Raw genomic sequence first — 19,685 nt, forward strand, 5'->3', positions numbered from 1 at the left:
AAATTGGTAATTCATTTATCTTTATTCTTCTATTAATGAATGTCAACTTCCATCTAAAATGATGTGCTTTGGTTCACTCTCCCAATACTTTCAGGTCATTATGGAGTTTTTTGTTTATGTTTGCTTGTTTATATTTTTCAAAATAATAAGTGTCAAGGTAGGATCCTCTAATAGCTGCTTGGTCACATCAGAAATAAAAGCCTCTTATCAAACTACTTTACCCAGTTTTCTTGAGGTAAATAAAAGTAAAAATAACAATGATTCCAATGATTCATTAAAGTATACTGTATAAAATATTTCAGATATCAATTTATATAACTTTATGTTTAACTTTATATTATCCCTTAGAATAAAGGTTAAATCATAAAGACAAGTGCTAATAGCTTAATTCTTTCTAGTGTGTTACCTAATTTTACCATTAACAGTGTTTGTCTAATCAAAATTGATATTTTAGTCTAGCTATGAATTTTCAGTCATTTGTAAGTAAAAAGTACACATGGTTTTGCTACTTACTCATAATTAGTCTTTGAAGCTCTTGTAATTAAATCCAATGTTATTAGTTTTTTGTTTATTTGTTTGTTAGCTTGGTTTTCTTTTGTTCTATTTAATGGAATTTAACTCAGATGACCATTATATCTACTACTGTGGGCAGGAATCCCTTAGAAAAAATGGAGTAGCCATCATAGTCAACAAAAGAGTCCAAAATGCAGTACTTGGATGCAATCTCAAAAATGACAGAATCATCTCTGTTTGTTTCCAAGACAAACCATTCAATATCACAGTAATCCAAGCCTATGACCTGACCAGTAACGCTGAAGAAGCTGAAGTTGAACAGTTCTATGAAGACCTACAAGACCTTCTAGAACTAACACCCCAAAAGATGTCCTTTTCATTATAGGGGACTGGCATGCAAATGTAGGAAGTAAGAAACATCTGGAGTAACAGGCAAATTTGGCCTTGGAGTACGGAATGAAGCAGGGCAAAGGCTAATAGAGTTCTGCCAAGAGAACGCACTGGTCATAGCAAACACCCTCTTCCAACAACACAAGAGAAGACTCTACACATGAACATCACCAGATGGGCAACACTGAAATCAGACTGATGATATTCTTTGTAGCCGAAGATGGAGAAGCTCTATACAGTCAGCGAAAACAAGACAGGGAGCTGACTGTGGCTCAGACCATGAACTCCTTATTGCCAAATTCAGACTTAAATTGAAGAAAGTGTAGAAAACCACAAGACCATTCAGGTATGACCTAAATAAAATCCCTTATGATTATACAGTGGAAGTTAGAAATAGATTTAAGGGGTTAGATCTGATAGAGTGCCTAATGAACATGGATAGAGGTTTGTGACATTGTACAGGAGACAGAGATCAAGACCATCCCCCAAAAAAAGGAATGCAAAAAAGCAAAATGGCTGTCTGAGGAGGCCTTACAAATAGCTGTGAAAAGAAGGGAAGTGAAAAGCAAAGGAAAAAAGGAAAGTTATTCCAATTTGAATGCAGCATTCCAAAGAATAGCAAGGAGAGATAAGAAAGCCTTCCTAAGTGATCAGTGCAAAGAAATAGAGGAAAACAATAGAATGGGAAAGACTAGAGATTTTCTCTTCAAGAAAATTAGAGATACCAGGGGAACACTTCATGCAAAGATGGACTCAATAAAGGATAGAAATGGTAGGGACCTAACAGAATCAGAAGATATTAAGAAGAGGCGGCAAGAATACACAGAAGAACTGTACAAAAAAGATCTTCACAACCCATATAATCACGATGGTGTGATCACTCACCTAGAGCCAGACATCCTGGAATGTGAAGTCAGGTGGGCCTTAGGAAGCATCACTAGGAACAAAGCAAGTGCAGGTGACAGAATTCCAGTTGAGCTATTTCAAATTCTAAAAGATGATGCTGTGAAAGTGCTGCACTCAACATGCCAGCAAATTTGGAAAACTCAGCAGTGGCCACAGGACTGGAAAAGGTCAGTTTTCATTCCAATCCCAAAGAAAGGCAATGCCAAAGAATGCTGAAACTACTGCACAATTGCACTCATCTCACACGCTAGTAAAGTGATGCTTAAAATTCTCCAAGTCAGGCTTCACCAATACATGAACCCTGAACTTCCAGATGTTCAAGCTGGTTTTAGAAAAGGCAGAGGAACCAGAGATCAAATTGCCAACATCCACTGGATCATCGAAAAAGCAAGAGAGTTCCAGAAAAACATCTATTTCTTCTTTATTGTCTATGCCAAAGCCTTCGACTGTGTATCACAATAAACAGTGTAAAATTCTGAAAGAGATGGGCATACCAGACCACCTGACCTACCTCTTGAGAAACTTGTGTGCAGGTCAGGAAGCAACAGTTGGAACTGGACATGGAACAACAGACTGGTTCCAAATTGGGAAAAGAGTATGTCAAGGCTGTATATTGTAACTCTGCTTATTTAACTTATGTGCAGAGTACATCTTCCTCCAGCTGGGCTGGAGGAAGCACAAGCTGGAGTCAAGATTGCCAGGAGAAATATCAGTAACCTCAGATATGCAGATGACACCACCCTTATGGCAGAAAGTGAAGAAGAACTAAAGAGCCTCTTGATGAATGTGAAAGAGGAGAGTGAAAAAGTTGGCTTAAAGCTCAGCATTCAGAAAGCTAAGATCATAGCATTCAACCCTATCACTTCATGGGAAATAGATGGAGAAATATTGGAAACAGTGGCTGACTTTATTTTTCTGGCCTCCGAAATCACTGTAGATGGTGATTGCAGCCATGAAATTAAAAGACGCTTACTCCTTAGAAGTAAAGTTATGACCAACCTAGACAGCATATTAAAAAGCAGAGACATTACTTTGCCAACAAAGGTCCGTCTAGTCAAGGTTATGGTTTTTCCAGTGGTCAGGTATGGATGTGAGAGTTGGACTATAAAGAAAGCTGAGCGCCAAAGAATTGATGCTTTTGAACTGTAGTGTTGGAGAAGACTCTTGAGAGTCTCTTGTACTGCAAGGAGATCCAACCAGTCCATCCTAAAGGAGATCAGTCCTGGGCGTTCATTGGAAGTACTGATGTTGAAACTGAAACTCCAATCCTTTGGCCACCTGATGTGAAGAGCTGACTCACTGGAAAAGACCCTGATGCTGGGAAAGACTGAAGGTGGGAGGAGAAGGGGACGACAGAGGATGAGATGGTTGGATGGCATCACTGACTTGATGCCCATGGGTGTGGGTGGACCCCTGGAGTTGGTGATGGACAGGGAGGCCTGGCATGTTGCCAGTTCATGGGGTCGTAAAGAGCTCACTACTGAGCAACTGAGCTGAACTGAATGGTCTATAGGCTGTGTGGTCAATAGACTGTTTATTCAAAATAAAATCCACAATATTTCCAGGAAACTCCATTAAGAAGATATGAGTGTATGTGTAATGGTTTAATATGGTAGTAAACAGGATGGGTTCTGCAACTAAACATATTTTCCTTCTGAGTTTTTATTCTAACAGCATTCTTCTCATCAGTTTTCTCTAGTCACCATGCTTTGAAATCAATACTCCCCCACTCCTTATTTTCCTTCCTATTTTACCCTTTTCTTTGCATTTTTTACCTCACAGACTAATGTATGGCATTTTATCATTCCTTTCCCAAAAATCATTCAAAAGAGTTGACAGGGAGTATGAATTGTTTTGTTTCTTGCTATCTCTATTGTTTCTGTGGCTTCCCTGGTGGCTCAGATAGTAAAGAATCTGCCCGCAATGTCGGAGACTTGGGGTTGATCATTGGGTTGGGAAGATCCCGTGGAGAAGGTAATGACAGCCCACCCCAAAATTCTTGCTTAGAGAATTCTGTGAACAGAGGAGCCTGGTGGGCTACATTCCACGGGGTCCCAAAGAGTCAGACATGACTGAGCGACTAACAACAACATTATTTCTACACGAAGTTCCAACACATATTATATATTGAATCAAGAATTCCATCTTCCTTGCTTACTAGCTATGATACCTTAGGCAACTTTTCCAAACCTCATTTTCTGTAGTTTAACAATGAAGATATTAATAATATCTATAATATGCTGTTTTATTGAAAAATTATATGAAGTCATTCATCTAAGGAATTTTACACCATGCATAGTATCTAGTTCAAATTATGTAAGTATTTGTATGTCATCGTGTTGTGTTAGTCACTCAATCATATACAACTCTTTGTGGCCCCATGGACTGTAGCTTGCCAGGCTCCTCTGTCCATTGGAGTTTTCCAGGCAAGAGGACAAGAGTGGGTTGCCATTTCCTTCTCCTGGGGATCTTCCCAACCCAGGGATCGAACTTTAGTCTCCTGAATTGCAGGCAGATTGTTTACTGCTTGAGTCACAAGGAAAGTCCTAACGTATATGTTTATATCAACGTAAGTTCATTTGATAGTTGCTGGTTCATAGCTGCACTGTTTGTAATAGCCTGAAACTAGAAACAAACCCAAATGTCCATCTAGAGTAGAAAGAATAACACATTTTGGTAAATTAATATATTCATTGTAATACTATTACATAAATGAGAATTGAAGACTGCACCATCACACAAGGATGAAAATTGAAAACATTTAAGTAAACATTAATTACTGTTTACATAATAGGCATATGTTATTTATGATTTGAGAAATGAATAGGGTGTTTATCCTTCAGAGGGCAGAAGTACCTTGGAGACATATTAAGGGTCTTTATGGGGTGCCAGCAATATTTTGTTTTTTGATCTGGGTTTTGGCTAAGCAGTTGGGTTCAATCTATAAAAAATTCATTGAGCTCTACACTTATGATTTATGTATTTTTCTGTAAGTGTGTTGTATATGAATGAGAAATTTACTTGAAAAATCTAAGGTACAAACTGAAAAGGCCTGACTGTTCTCTTATCTAAATGACCTCTTGCATGGATATTAATCCCAAATTTGATTCGATTTTGCTTTTCTTAAGAATATCATGTAGACAGTTTTCTTGCTTACAGAACTTTCTCTCATTGTCACACTGCTATCAATGATTTTTCCATGTGTTTTTAATTACATTTAAATAAAAATTCCTTTTTTTTCTTTTTAACAGAATGACAAAATAGCTTCTAGTACTAAACAAAGCTATAAGACAGATGGCAAACAATAAAATTACAAACAAGAAACAGGTGAGGAAGAAAAGTGACTGCCCTAGAAAAATTTGCTCAAATACTTAAATTCTATTTTAAATTGTTAGTAATAGGGTTTCTACATATAAATCAATATTCCATTAATTATTGACTCTGCTAAATCACTCTCATATTGTGCTTCACATTAAGAGTACCTCTATAATTTAATGACCCTTCATTACTTTTATGAATGGCTAGTTAAGCATTTTTACTTTTTAAACTCAGATTGAAAGTTTCATTAGGGCAGCAATTTTGTGTGTGTAACTTTTGGGTGTTATTTTTATTTATTATTATTTTTTTTTTTTTTGGTTTGCTCAGAATTTAGCACTGTGTAGTTCAACAAAAACAAAAAATAGTGGACTCATTCTCAAATATAGTAATTTGTATTTATCTCATTCTGTTAGATTTATGAGACAATTTCGGGAATCAAATGGGATGTCCTTAGGTTGAAAAAAAAATGAGTGTTTGGAAACCGTCTGCATGATTTCCCCTCTCTCTGAGTACTATTCTTGGCCTAAGACCCTATCTACCCTATCCGTCCTTATAGATTCATAGCTGTTTCAGCTACATACGGACAGTAGTTGTATAGATGACAGCAGTCGAAGAGTTAGTGAGTAAAGAATTAATAGTTTAGTAACTTCCAAGTGAGGAGAGTAGAAGGAATGATAAAGTTAATTATATAGTGGCATCCTTAATGATCTGGCATTCTGGGCACAGTCTGGTCACCTGTGGCCATCTGGGAAAACCGTGTTTTGTCACTGAGTATCTTCCATCCTTACTGCTCTCCCTTTAGTTTGTGTTCACGTGTTCTCATACATGGATAAGAGCTGACCTCCATGACAACAGCTTCTTCTCTCTGTAATCCATGGTGCAGATGTCCACTCAAAAACTTTCTACAAACATTATTTTTTTTCTTACCACCATGTCACTTATTTCGCTATCAATTATCTAATAAGTCCAGTGGAAAAGCCTGCACTTGAGTGAAGTGGGTTTTTTTTTCCTCCATCAAACTTACAAACTTACACATTCCCATCTCAGTCATATGTGAGCTTATCTTAATGCTTCTTGGGCTTCCTTTGTGGCTCAGCTGCTAAAGAATCCGCCTGTAATATGGGAGACCTGGGTTCTACCTGTGGGTTGGGAACAGTTACCCACTCTAGTATTCTGGCCTGGAGAATTCCGTGGACTGTATAGTCCACGGGATCACAAACAGTCGACATGACCTAGTGACTTTCAGTTTCACTAATGCTTCTTAGGCTTCCTTGATGGCTCAGATGTAAAGAATCTGCATGCAACGCAGGAGATAGGGGTTCAATCCCTGGGTGGGGAAGATTCCCTGGAGAAGGAAATGGCAACCCACTCCAGTATTCTTGCCTGGAGAATGCTATGGACAGAGGAGCCTGGCGGGCTATAGTCCATGGGGTCGCAAAAAGTTGGACAAGATTGGACAACTAACACTAGCGGTTTTTAAATGTTCAGTATTCTGTTTTTGATGCTTTAGCCCATGTTCTTCTGTCTCCTTAAATGACCTCACACTTTCAAATCACCTCTTATGCCTATTCCAATCTTATTTTAATCTTTTAAAATCCCTACTCCTCCAAAGCCATTCATAGAATATGGTATTATTCCTGAGTATTTCTTGAGTATCATGGTGGTAATGGTGACTCTATTAGTTATCTAATGCTGCATAACAGATTACATGAAATATAATGATTTAAAAAACAATAGACATTTATTATATCACAGTGTCTGCAGATCACAATACACAATCAATATATCAACCAACACTGTATTTTTAACTGAAGGCTTGATTGGAGATCTGCTTCTAAGCCTACCTACATAGTTTTTGAAGAATAAACTTTCTCATGGAGGCTCTGTTCGGTCAGAGGCTTTAACATTTCCTGCCCACCAGACCTCCATAGAACATCTTAAGGTCTCGTAGGTCATTCCTTCAGAGCAAGCAAGTAGAATGACAAGAGAGATTAACAGCAAGAGAGAAAGTGCTGGCAAAATAGAACTCATGGTCTTTCTTATTTTCCTATCATTATTTCATCACTTTGCCTATATTCTGTCTATTAGAAGCAGGCAGCTAGATTCAGCCAATACTTAAGTGGAGGGGATTATACAAAACTTAATAAATATTAAGATGTGGAATCATTGGGATCCTTGTTACAAGCTGCCTACCAAAATGATGATAATAATGACAGTACCAATTATAATCATAGTTAATATTGAAAAATGATTATTTGGCAACATTGTGTTTTATGCCTTGTATATACTATTAATTTAATGCTTGAGCAATTTTGCAAGAGATACAATCACATTTCCTTTTTCATTGATGGAAAATTATAAAAAGATTATATAACTTGTCAAATGTCCTACTTATTAGAGCATGTAAGATTCTGTTTCTAATGAGTATGGCATATATAAATGAGCACAAAGCAATTTACAAACTATCAATTCAGTAACTAATTTTATATTCTACCATCATATTATTTATTATTTCATGCAATCTAGTTACGTTGTTCTGAAGGTAATGTAAGCTTTTGGAAAGAAGCAAATGTATGTATTTATTCTACATTTCCTGTAGGCATGTCCTGTGCTAATCAAATCTTGGTTGTGCTCGGTTTTGTCCAACTCTTTGTGACCCCATGACTGCAGCCCACCAGGCTCCTCTGTCCATAGGAATTTCTAACAAGAATATTAGAGTGGGTTTCCCTTTCCTCCTCCAGGGGCTCTTCCAGACCCAGGGATCCAGCCTGCATCTCCTGAATTGGCAGGTGGATTCTTTACCACGGAGCCACCTGTTAAGCCCTTTATTGGGTTGCCAGTGACAAAAATTAAATTCCAAATTATTTAAGTAAAAACAAAATTTTGTGACTCATGTAACATATTCTCCTGCATACCTCAGATCACTCTTCTTTCTTCATTGTTTGCTTCATTCTTTTTTTTTCCTTTAGTTTTTATTAGTTGTAGACTAATTACTTTACAATATTGTAGTGGTTTTTGCCATACATTGACATGAATCAGCCATGGATTTACATGTGTTCCCCATTCTGATCCCCCCTCCCACCTCCCTCCCCATCCCATCCCTCTGGATCTTAATAAGACTTGTCTTTATTATAGTATGATATTATTGTCAATTAGGTTAAAATGTCTTAACTGTATTCATACTACTGATCTTTTGGTATTAATGTTGACCTTTCATATGAGTATTTGCAGTCTCTTATATTAGGATGTGTTCATTTAATACAGTCAGGCTCCTCACTTGGTGCATCATTTGGAACGTGAGACAAGATAAATTTAAGGGCTGCACCTGCTATGAAATTTTTAGTCACCACTGACTCATAATTTGGTTTCAATTTCACAGCTACATTTCTATTTGTGAATATGTAAATACTAAAATTCAACTAGGCTTTCAATAAGGATTATATAAAATGAAACATGTATGACTTTTAATTTACTACCTAGATTATTACATTTCCCTGATCTTAGTGTCCTAATCTGTAAAATAAAGGGGTGCAGTTTGATTCTTAGATCCTCTCCATCTAAGATTCTCTGGATTTATTAAGCAATGAATTAAATTATTAGCTACAAGTGTAATTGACAAATGGTGACAATAAAGTTCATTTTTCTTTTCTTTTTTTGGAGTAGTTGCTCTTATATATTGGGAAATTATTACCACAGTAGAGTTTGTTAACAGCTCCATCATCTTTCACAATAACCATCTTTTTTGTGATGAGATTTCAGAATCACTCTCTTAGCCACTTTCAAAGTGTACAGTGGAGTATGGTTAACTACCATTACCATGCTGTACATTACATCTCTAACACTTATTCATTTTATAACTTGGTATCTTTGAATGGATCTCCCCATTTCCCCCACTGCAAGTGCCTGAAAACCAGTATTCTCCTCTCTGTTTCTTTGAATTCTGCTTTTTCAGATACACAAATAAGTGATGTCATGCAATATTCATTTTTCTGTATCTAATTGTATCATGTATTGTTTATCCAATAACCCATATATGAACACTTAAGTTGCACATTTAGGCTATTGTGAATAACACTGCAAATAACATGCAAGTATAGATATCTCTTTGAGATCCTGGTTCATTTTCTTCAGATACATATCCGGAAGTGAGATTTCTGCATCACATAGTAATTCTACTTTCAGTTTTCTGACAACCCTCGATGCTGTTTTCTATAGTGTATTTACCAATTTGTAGTCCTGACAACAATGCACATGAGTTCCCTTTTCTCCACATCTTCACCAACACTTATTATCTCTCTTTTTTTCTTTTATTGGAGTGTAGTTGATTCACAATGATGTGAATATTCTGCTCTACAACAAACTGAATCATATATATATATATATATATATATATATACATATTCACTTTTTTAGATTATATCCCCATATAGGTCACTACTAAGTATTGAATAGAGTTTTTGTGCTATACAGTAGGTTATTAGTTATCTTATATATATATATATATATAATATATATATATATATCTCCATCTCTTGTCTGTTTGATGCTAGCCATTCTGACCAGTGCAGGGTGTTAACCCATCATGGTTTTAATATGAATTTCCCTGATGCTTAGTGATGTTGAACACCATTTCATGCACTTGCTGGCCATCTATTTTTAAAATAATGTCTAAGTAGTTCCTATGCCTATTTTTAAATCAATTTTTTTTACTATTAATTTTTATGAGCTCTTTATAATTTGTGATACTAACCCCTATCAGATATATGGTTTGCAAATATTGTCCACATTCTTTAAATTGCCTTTTAGTCCTGTCAATTGTTTCTTTTCCTATGCAGAAGATATTTAGTTTGATGTAGTCCCACTTGGGTTCCCTGGTAGCTCAGCTGGTAAAGAATCTACCTGCAATGCAGGATACCCTGGTTCTTTCCTGGGTCAGGTAGAAGGTCACATAGAAAAGGGATAGGAGAAGGGATAGGCTACCCACTCCAGTATTCTAGGGCTTCCCTGTTGGCTCAGATGGTAAAGAATCCACCTGCAATATGGGAGACCTGGGTTCAACCCCTGGGTTGGGAAGATTACGTGGAGGAGGCCATGGCAACCCACTCCAATACTCTTGCCTGGAGACTCCCCACGGACAGAGGAGCCTTGTGGGCTGCAGTTCACGGGGTCGCAAAGAGCTGGACCAACTAAGAGCCTAAGCACAGCACAGGACGTTCCCACCTACTGACTGTTCACTTCTGTTGTCTGCGCCTCTGGTGTCATATACGAAAACACGTGGCCAAAACCAAGTTAAAGGAGGTTTCTTCCTTATGTTTTCTTTTAAGAGGTTTAAAATTTCAGGTCTTAAGTTTAGTCTTTAATCCATTTTTTTTTAATTCCGTAAGTTAAGTGTCCAGTTTCATATTTCTGCAAATGATTATCCAGGTTGGCAACATAATTTATTGAAGACACTATCTTTTCTGCATTGAGTACTCTTAACTCTCTTGCCAAACGTTAGTTAACCATATACATGAAGATTTATTTGGGGGCTTCTAATTTATTTCATTGGGTCCTGCTGCAGTCCATGGGGTCATAAAGAGTCAGACACGACTGAGCGACTGAACTGGACTGAATGCTGGTAACATTGTTTTGCTCACTGTAGCTCTGTATATATAGTTTCAAGTGTACTGTCTCCAGCTTTGTTCTTTGTCAGAATTATTTTGTATATTCAGGATCTTTGTGATTCCGTATGAATTTTAGGATGCTTTTTTTCCTGTGGAAATTGCCACTGGAATTTTGATAGTGATTGCATTGAATCTATAAATGACCTTGAGGGACACATTTTAAAAATATTAATTCTTCTGATCCACGAAGAGGGGACATTTTTTCATTTATTTGGGTTTTCTTCAATTTCTTTTATCAAAGTCTGTACTTTCAATGTGTATATCTTTTAGCTCTTGAATTAAATTTATTTCTATGTATTTTATTGGTTTTAATGGTATTGTGAATGGGAATTTTAAAAATTTCTTTTTCAGATATTTCATGATTAGTATAGAGAAGTGCAATTAATTTCTGTACACAGATTTTATACTCTGCAACTTTACTGAATTCGTTCATTGGTTCTAACAGTTTTTGGGGGGAGGTGGAGCCTTTAGACTTTTCTATATTTAGTATACTATATTATTTCATAGTTACAGTCATAGACAATTTTACTTCTTTCTGTTGTTCATTTCTTTCCCCCTAGTTTCTCTGGCTAAGACTTCTAGTATCATGTTGAATGTGGGTGGTGAGAGTGACAGTCTTGTCTTATAACTAATCTTACTGGAAAACTTTTCAGACTTTCAATGTTGAGTATGGTATTATCTGCAGGCTTGCCATATTTGACCTGCATTATGTTGAAGTATGTTCCTTCTATATCCAACTTTTTGAGGGTTTACATCATGAATGGATGTTTTCTTTTGTCAAGCGCTCTTTCTGCATCTAAAAAGAAATCAGGAAATCACATAATTTTTATCTTCCTGTTAATGTACATATCATTTTTATTGATTTGTATATGTTGAAACTTCCTTGTATCACAGGCATAAATCTCACTTGATCTTGGTGTATGATACTTTTAACATACTGTTGGACTCAGCATACTAAGAGGTGGTTGAAAAATTCTACATCAATTTTCATCAGGGATGTTGGCCTATAGTTTTATTTTCCTGTAGTGTCCTCATATTGCTTTGTTATGAGGGTAATGCTAGCCTTGTAAAATGAGTTTGGAGGTATTTCTTCTTAAACTCTTTTTGGAAGAGTTTAAGAACTATTGGCATTAATTCTTCTTTGAACATTTGATCCAATTCACCAGTGAAAGTAATCTCATCCTGGACTTCTCTTTGTTGAGATGTTTTTCATTATTGATTCAATCCCCTCATTTATTATTGGCCTCCTCATATTTTTGTTTTATTTCTTCATGATTTGGTCTTGATAGGCTGTGTTTTTTTAGGAATTTATTCATTTCTTCTAAATTATTCAACATGCTAGTGTTCATAACAGTAACTTATGAGCCTTTATATTTATTTCTGTGGTTTGCATTGTAATATCTTCCTTCTTATTTCTGATTTACCTGAATCTTTTCTCTTTTTTTCCTTCATTTAGTCAATTTTATTCACCTTTTACCTTTTTAAAAAACAGGTCTTAGTTTTTTGATCTTTCTATTTTATTTATGTATTTTTTGATTCTTATATATTTCAGCTCTAATCTTTATTCCCTTCTTTCTTCTAATTTTGGTTTCCAATTGCTCTTCTGTTCACAATACTGGAGGTGTAAAGTTAAGTTACTAACTTGAGAACTTTATTTTTTTTTCTTACTGTAGACATTTATCACAAGTTTCTGCTTTAGAACTGCTTTTACTTTGTTCCATAAATTTTAATATGTTGTATTTTCATTTTCACTTTTTTCGTGATTTTGAAAATTTTTCTTTTTAGATTTTTTTAAAAAATCCATTAATTGCTTCACACATTTGTGAATTTTCAAGTGTTCCTCCTGTTATTGGTTTTTAGTTTCAAACTACTGGGGTCAGAAAAGATATATGGTGTGATCTCAGCCTTCTTATATTTGCTAGGATTTGTTTTGTGACTTGTCATTTGATCTATCCTGGAGAATGTCCCAAGTTCACTGAGAAATAATGTGTATTCTTCTGTTGTTGGATGGAATGTTCTCTATGTGTCTATTAGGTTCAGTTGGTCTAAAGTATAGTACAAGTTTAAAGTTTCTTAATTGATTTACTGTCTGGATAATCTATATATAGTTGAAAGTGGAGCATTGAAGTCCTCTACTATTACTGTATTGTATTGTTTTCTATTCCTCCCTTCAGATATGTCAGTATTTCCTTAATACTTTTAGAATTTCTGATGTTGGATATGTTGTTGATGAATTTACCCTTTGGTCATTGTATAATAACCTAGTCTCCTGTTACAAATTTGAGTTAGAGTCTATTTTATCCATTGGATCTATATAAACCCCTGTTCTCTTTTGGTTTATAATTGCATGAAGTATCTTTTTCCATCCCCTCACTTTGCACTTATATATGTCTTTAAATTTGAAGTGAGTCTCTTATAAACAGTATATAGCGAGCTACATCTTGCTGTTGTTTATGTTGCTGTTCACATGTTTTTTTTTTTTTTCCATTCAGCCATTCTGTCTTTCCATTAGAAAATTCAAGTCATCTAAATTCACAGTAAATATTGATAGAACTTATCAATGTCATTTAATTGTCTCTAGATATGTTATAGTCCCCTTGACCGTTTTTCCTCTCTTGCTGTTTTTCTTCATGAAATGTCGACTTTTCATAAGTGTATGCTTTGATTCTTTTCCTTTATTTTTGTGTATCTACTGCAGGTTTTTATTTTATGATTACCATAAGGCTTGCACAAAGCTTCTTTATAACCATTTTGTTCTTTTTAGTGATTTCTTTTTTTTTAATATCTCTCTTTTTTTTTTTACTGTATTGTTTTCATGATTTCTCTGAATTGCCTGTGTTTTCTTGTAGTTCATCAAGCTTCCATAAAACAGCTATTTAGAATTCTTTATAGGTATACCACTTATCTCCATGTCTTTTGAATGATTAGTGTCATCCCATAGTGGTGTTTATTTTTTCTAGATTTTCAATGTTGATTCAAATTTTGTATGGTGGTCGTCACATTTCAAATAGCAATCATCTCTCCCAGTCTTTACTAATTGACTTTGGGGGAGAAATACTTTCCATAAGCCTGACTAGGGATTCTGAAACTTTCTCAGTCCTTATACCTTGTGCTTGCCCCATGCATCTTGCTCCCTCCTGTGGTGGATTTCTTAAGCTTGTATGGCTTCTCTTCATCCTGGCAATGTACCTGGATGGGTCCTGACAGCCTCTCTTTTGTGTTTCTAAGTGAGGACTCATGTTGAAGTGTGGTCTTTCCTTGACCTGCAGAAGCAGACTGACTTTCTATGCATGTTCACTATGTGTCTGCCAAAGGTCACTCTCATCACCACTGGGAGCCACGGGAAGCCAGCTACAGGTTGGGGTGTGAGGGTGTGGATGAGCTTTGCAGAACACTGAAAGTACCCGCAGGATAGTAAACAGATCTACACGCCAGGCATCCCAAGTGACTCATGGATGGACTTCCTGATTGCATGTGCAATGCAATTAGCGGATCCTTTTCCCTTTAATGTCCTCTGAGAATCCTATTTGCCACTCTCCCAGCCTCCTCCTGCTCCCCAGTCATGCAGCACATTACTTGGTACTCTGAATGAGGTGAGAGATAAACAAGCCTCTTTGGAAACCTCCCACCCAGCTGAGGAAGCTGGACACTCACTCATACTTTCTCACTTTCCCTCTCGAGAGAAATCATGAACCAAGAGGGCCTCTCGGCACCGAGCTGTGCTGTCCAGGGAGAGGCACAATATGAGGAAAGCGAAGGTGTGCCTCTTACCCTCTTCCACATGTCCAAACTCATCTTTATTTCCTTCAACTTTGTGCCAGGCACTTGTCTCAAAAAACCTGAACTTCCACAACTGCTCTAACATTTGTCATGGTTGTTTTAGATAATGTTTCTCTGGGGCTTCCAGACTGTGGCCAAGAGAGGTCAGAGCTGATTTACAGTCCACTGCTGGGGCCATAGTCAAAACAATTATTCAATGCATGGATGGGAATGAGTCTTTCTGGATCCATTGACATTTGATGCTGGATTTCACAGCTCCCGTAAATGTGTCTTTGTCCATAGATAGAAGCCAAATTATTGTTGTTGAGAGGGAAATATAAGCAAGGGCATCTTTTATTTAGCCACATTTTGATATCATGTGATATTTTCAAGTCATTACTAATAACTCAATCTATCACTAAATGCTTTCAATAAGTTAGTCATGCTAAAATGACTGGAATTCATATATACTAAATGTATAAATGAATTCATATATACTAAATATATACTAAATTCATATATACTAAATTCATATATACACTTTATCCTTTTCCAGATTAGCAAACTATATAAAATTTATAACAAACTATACTATCAAAAATTGAAATGTTCATTAATTATTGATAATTATTATATTTATATATATAATTACATTATAATTGATCATTGTGATACAGACACTACATTTCTTTTGGAAAAAAATATCAAGGACTTCAGAATTCTTTCAATTTTAAGATAAAGAAAGCCAGTCCCAACTGACATAAGAAAAAAAAAAGAGAAGGTATTCCTAAGGTCATCATGCTTCTCATCATGCCTGTGTTGGACTATTGATCAGGCTGGCGTCTTCATGGGTCTCATTGCTTTGATTTGTGTTGTTTTTCCTGTAGTGTCACACACAGCTCTGTTGTGAGTGTATATCACTTGTTTGATGTAGGTTTCATGGCCATTCTTGAAGCATCACTTTGGCTAGGAATGATGATATGATAGAACAGATAAACTTAGGTCATAAGTCAACATTTGTATCTGAATGATGGGACCGTTCTTCCATTCTTTCTCCCTTTAGGAATTTACTTAACATTTATTGTACAATAGCAATGTGTCAGGTACTGTCCTGGGTGCTGAAACATGGCATTGAACAAAATCTTTATTGTCAGGTAACTCACATGTCATGAGTAAGGAGAAAATAAACAAACAGAAATATAACATGCTGGTTGGTAAAAAGTGCTCTGAAGAAAATTAGAGTTGCTAATGGGATAGAGAAGGTTTTATTTCTTTGTTTTAAAGAGACTAATATAGAACTCCCTGAAAAGAAGACAGTTAAGTGAATAAATTACGTGAAGAAGTAAGCCATGTGCTATGGAGAGGTGAGTGTTCCAGGAAGATGATAAATACATGCAAAGACCCTGAGATGGGAGTGTACTCAGCAAGTTTGAGGACTATAAGAAAAGGCTGTGACTTGGAGTAAAGTGGATTAAAGAGAATATGAGGTTAGAGAGGTCCTGGGGCAAGGTTTTATAAGTCCTATAGATATTTTTAAGGGCTTTAAATTTCATTCTCAGTGAATTGAGACACCTTGGGCACAAGATGTTAAAGATTAAATTTTAGAATAAAAATTGTATAAAAGTGGTATCCCAGAAGAGAACTGAAGTACTAGAAGAGAAGGAATAAATGTTGGGAAGGAAAAAAACAAACCATAAAACTCACAACTTTTGATCTACTAATACATGTGAACTTATTCTTAAACACATGTGATGTGAAAAACTATGGTAATTGCTGTTTAAGAACCATCAAATTTGGCACATTTTCAAAGAATTAGTTACATTAGTTATGCAGTCTATACCTACTTTTCCTATTTGTTGGAATTTAAGTGGTTTCCTGAAATTTTCAGATATCTGTCATAGTTGTTTTGAGTTTACAAGGATACACCCAAGAATTGTATAATTTTGAAAAATCTGAAGTTTGGACTGTTCTAAATATAATTATTTCCTCTTAATAATGCTTTCCCATCTCCCTTTGGAACTATTTCTTCTATTTCATATAATTTCCATAGGGACCTCAATCAAGGCACTGTAAGACTCTACCACTATTGGGGTATTTTATTTAGACTGGGCCACACAGAGTACTATAGCTTCTTTTCTTTATAAAAAATAGGAATAAACCCAAGGGAGACTTTCTCTCTTCAAATTTCTGTTGGAGATAAAAAAGAAAACATAACTTTTGGATTTTAAGGTTATAGAATATTGTCTTGGAATCATTATAATGCAGAAATTTAGTCTATGTGACTGGGAAGCAGATAAGTAGGCCAGCACAGAAAAGATGCGAAACTGAGAAACTAAGAGTGAGGCAAAGAATGAGCAGACAGTATGATTATATCATCACTGCTCTGGATCTAACTAATCCTGAAGATAATCATCCTTTCAACTCCTAGTTGAGGCAACACTTTTCCTTTTATATGGTATTAAATGCCTGAGTGGATTTCTTACTCTCGATGAAGAAAGTCTTGACTAATGTAAGCCAGCAGAAAGCAAACTAAAGAATTTATTGTAGGTAGTTTCCAAAATTTCAAAGGAGTATATTAGCTAACAAGGGCTTCTCTGGTAGCTCAGTTGGTAAAGAATCTGCCTGCAAAGCAGGAGACTGGGTTCAATCCCTGGGTGGGAAGATGTCCTGGAGGAGGGCATGGCAATCCACTCCAGTGTTCTTGCCTGGAGATTCCCCATGGACAGAGGAGCCTGGGAAGCTACAGTCCACGGGGTCTCAGTCAGACATGACTGAGTGACTTTCACTTATATTAGTTTTCACTAAGAGAAGATGCCAAAGAGTAAAAGTGTATTTCTCAAGTAGTGCCCATGTTTTTAATTATTTAGAAATAGCCAAAATTATAGCCAGATACATGCTGGAAACATCAATAAGCAGGACCCAACAGCATCTGAGGGGTTGGAACAAGACTCTTTGGGGGTATGAAATGGGATTGATAGATCATTTCCTTACAAGGTAAATTATCAGGGCCTGATGATGGCTTGGAAGGATAGTCAATAGTGGCAACTTGGAGGTGAAGGTGACAACTGAGCTATCAAGAATGGGATAAGATATTTACTACATCTTTTTTATCCATTCTTCTGTCAATGGACATTTAGGTTCTTCCATGTCTTGGCTATTAAAAATCCTGCATAGAATCGAAAGAAGAGTGGCCATATGTATATATGTGTGTGTGTGTGTGTGTGTGTGTGTGTGTGATTTAAGTTATACTTGCACACTTGAAACTAATGCAACATTATAAATCAACTATACTCCAATAAAAAGTTTTAAAAAGGAATGGGATAGGATGAATCACGAAAATCTTATCAAGATTCTTTAAGACTTTAATAAGGAGAAGCAAAGTGGGCCATTCTCTGTCAATGGTAGTTTTTTGGTGGTGATCAGAAACATAAGCAAATAATAATTAACTAAGAGAAAAATGGGGAGTAAGGTGATTGGAGAGAAAATGAAGGAGAAAGGGGCCTAAAGGAGGAAATAGGATTTAAAAGAGAGAATGTGTAATACAGGGGAAATACAAGATGATATATATTTTAAAAGGTTTAATGGAACAGTTTAACTAAGAGAAATTGTGAGTTGAGGGAGAAGAGAGATAATGGGAATAAAAGTTTTTATAAAGTCAGTTTTACACATTTTTTTTTCCATTTTGTAGGCTGGGAGATAAATGAATAGAATAAAATTTTCTATCCAATCATTTCTCCTAGCTTGCACATTTTTTTTTTAAAGTGCTTTAACTCTGAATATTTGGGGAATTCAAAGCTATTCTCTCTTCTTATCTTCCATCTAGGTCTAATTATGGCTTGTCCTACACTATCAGTTTAAAAAAAATTTCAGATAAACATTTTTTAAATGAATGTTCTCTTTGCTTCAAACCTTGTTTCATAAATTTTAAAAAATCCATGCATATTTCTGAAATTCACTATAAAAAGTTGTTTGGCAGTCCTGTTCATTAAAGCATTTACTTAATAAATACATTTTTTATAATTATTTTTTCAACTCTGACTTTTACTAAAAACATTTTGATCACTTTATGTTAAAATTGCTTCTTAAAAAATTTCATTAACTGTATACTTTTGGACTATTTAAAGAATACTTAAAGAAGTTCTAATTTCTTTATTATAGGGACTTAAATTTTGAAATCCTAGAATGCCAATTTTTGTAGATACAGAACATATAACTGTCAATATTCAACTGCCTTAAACATACCTTGTAATGATTTCTAACAGGTAGATAAATGCTATTTATACAGGAAGGGATAACAAATTATAAATTCTGCACACTCATTCTGTTTATCCGTGTATCCCAGTTGCCCATCCAAAAGACTTCTCAGTATTTTTCCTTCATGACTAAATTTATTCCAATATTTCATTTTATACTTATGGAAATTGAGGCCCAGGAAATAGAATAATTAGCCCAATATAATACTCCTTAGTGAAAAAGTAACAATAAGATTTAAAATTTTTTGATTCTCCTTCTAATTCTATTACAGTTCCTTCTCTCTACCATGGTTAAGAAGGGGGAAAAAATCTAAAAGTATCAAAATTCCTGTTTCTTTAACACCAAAATATGTATTTTAATTATGAAAAATTCTGAGACCATTTTGATCTTTAAAATGTCCAAAGTTTTCATATGTTAATTAAATAGATCATGCATTGAAGAAAACCAGGATTAAGTGTTTAGTAACCTCTTATGATCTATTCCAATTAGTTAACTTAGCAATGAACACAGTCTCAAAAGGCTAGATAATTAAATTTTATAGAGAATCCTATTTATCATTACTTAACACTTGTCACAACGTTAGTACTTTACTCAAAATTCTTTCATTGTTTTTATTATTCTAATAAGGTTTTAAGACTGGAATGGATACATTGCAGTGTTTTTTTTTTTCCCCACCAGTTTTTAGTATCTTGAAAAAAAATGTCTTCATTGTCCTTCCTAAGCATTTGAAATCACTACAATGGCCTCTATGGTGGGAAAAAAAAATTCCCATATACCCTTGCGTAAGTGTTGTTTTTAGCCCCTAAGTTATGTTCCACTCTTCTGCGACCTCATAGAGTGCAGCACACCAGGCTCCTCGTCTATGGGATTTCCCAGGCAAGA

At 35.5% G+C, this 19,685-nt stretch overlaps 1 non-coding gene across 1 annotated transcript; it reads right to left on the reverse strand.

The window, feature by feature from the left end:
* Positions 1-18,229: 18,229 nt before the first annotated feature.
* LOC136165816 (small nucleolar RNA SNORA36 family) lies at positions 18,230-18,320 on the reverse strand. Its single transcript, XR_010662785.1, has one exon. It is a non-coding gene; the product is annotated as a small nucleolar RNA SNORA36 family (small nucleolar RNA).
* Positions 18,321-19,685: the final 1,365 nt, after the last annotated feature.

This window comes from Muntiacus reevesi, chromosome 3, assembly GCF_963930625.1.
Source record: "Muntiacus reevesi chromosome 3, mMunRee1.1, whole genome shotgun sequence".
Classification (NCBI taxonomy): domain Eukaryota; kingdom Metazoa; phylum Chordata; class Mammalia; order Artiodactyla; family Cervidae; genus Muntiacus; species Muntiacus reevesi.